We start from the raw sequence: 2,208 nt of genomic DNA on the forward strand, positions 1-2,208 counted from the left end.
TAAAATACATTCTAAATGTAAAATGGGTAATACACAAAATGAAGATTGAGTCTTTGAGCCCTCATGCTCCTGTATGAAAAACAAGGATAACACTTTAAACTCCTGTGTTTCTTGTATGATTTCAAACTGCTGTGTGAAGGTTACTTAGTTAAATCTCATAATAGCCCTGTGAGGGAAGGAAGTAAGTTTTAATTATCCGTTTACAGAGGGAAATACTGAAAGAGATGCTAAATGATTTGCCCCAGGTTTTAAAGCAAGCTAGGTACCTGGGCGGAGCAATCAAGATTCAGAGTTTTTAGCTTTGGGCCAATCCACCAAGCATTCAGTATACATGGTGAGCCTGTTTCAGATTCCCAAAGTCCCCCAAAATGACTAACGCTGAAGAAAAGGTGGCATTGATTTTTTTTCTTTTGGTTTCTTCCAATTCTGGTTTGCCAGCTCTTGGTTTGAAAAGCCTATCTTAAATTCACTATCCTGATGTAGCAAAGACAGAGTGATATAGATAAATCCACATTGACAGTGTGACACCTAAATCTAGTCCTGAAAAGCTATTGATTAGTCTTACTAACATTTCCCACCCAGGAAGTGAAATTTTTAGGTTTTTAGTTTATTCACAGAATGTTTCCGTTGTCTCTGTAATGAAACAGCTAAATACTAACATGTAAATACAATACTGTGGCTCTAAGAAGTCTCTGGAGATTTAACTTCTTAATATTCAGTGGAAAAACACCCCAGATGTAAATTGGCCTCCACTGTATTAAGACCCATATGAGTATAGTTTAAGTAAAGTCCTTGTGCACTTTTAAACTTTAATAACTTAGGTTGTAGGTATGATAGAACCTGTATATCTGTAAATGGCATTTAAAAGCAAATTTAAGTTTCAGGACAATAAGAGTACACAATGCTAGATAGACTTGATAAGTAATAACGAATTTATTCTTAAATAAGATGGACCTCTCTACCACTACACTCTGAATGTATTACAGTTCCTAAACGTCGTTTTCCCAGAGAAGTGGATAGGCAGAGGTGGACCAATTGCTTGGCCACCTCATTCACCTGACCTGTCGCTGTTGGACTTCTTTTTATGGGGACATGTTAAAAGTGTAGTTTACTTGTCAAAACCACGTTCTTTGGTGGAACTTAGGGCTAGGATCACCCATGCAATTAGTGCAGTAACTCAAAAGCAACTGGAAAATGTTTTCAAGGAGTTGAAAGATCGGATTGAGCACTGCATCATGATGGATGGTGATTATGTTGAAGTCTAGCATTGTGTACTCTAGTTGTTCTAAAACTTTAATAAATTTGCTTTTAAATGCCTTTTACAGATTGTTTCTATCATACCTACAACCTAAGTTATTAAAGTTTAAAAGTTCACAAGAACTTTATGAAGCGTGTGTGTGTGTGTGTGTGTGAGTGAACAGAATCTTTAACCATCAGCAGATTTTAAGAAAAAACTGTTTTTCATCCCTCCTGTTTCTCCATTGGTCATACCTTCATGCTAATCTTGTTGAACAAGAAATATCCTCAGTTTCATTGTCCTCAATTTCACTGGCTTCCAGGAATTTTCTGACAGCCTGAGCAGAATGTATCCATAGCAAATACCGGGAATCTCAACATTTCTCAGATCTCCACTTTATCAAGGCACCAAATGGGCAGTGATTTTTTTCAACCAGGAATTTAATGGCTGTTTTGATGATACCACTGGAATTGTACAAGAATGTTTGCTTTCTCTGTTTTTTGCGTGGTGGTGTTGACTATATTACGTCACAGACTTCTGTCACAGAAACGGAGTAGATGGAGTACTTGGAAATTTGGACTTTAACAATTTCTGCCTCCTCAATGCATTGGTAAACAGAATGCATCAAAAGACTAATTGGCCAGTTGGCACTGCTAAACAATTGTCTTATAATCAAAAAATCAAGAACAAAGTTAAGAATATCTAGATAACATTGGATGTTTCCATCATGCTATAGAGAATAGCTTTGAATACTATTGGTGAGTTGACTTATCTAGGAGGCACTTTACATAACTCTACAATACAGTGGCTTAAATGAGTAATGGAAGCACTGATTTACTGAAGCTGATCCAAATATGGAGACCTGTCCTTATCAGCATCTGCAGGTGGTGGTAGCAACTAGCAACATGGTCCTGGAAGAGACACAAACCCATGGTAGCAACTAGCAACATGGTCCTGGAAGAGACACAAAC

This window comes from Gavialis gangeticus, unplaced genomic scaffold (assembly GCF_001723915.1).
Source record: "Gavialis gangeticus isolate Ggan-Ray unplaced genomic scaffold, GavGan_comp1, whole genome shotgun sequence".
In the NCBI taxonomy this organism is placed as follows: domain Eukaryota; kingdom Metazoa; phylum Chordata; order Crocodylia; family Gavialidae; genus Gavialis; species Gavialis gangeticus.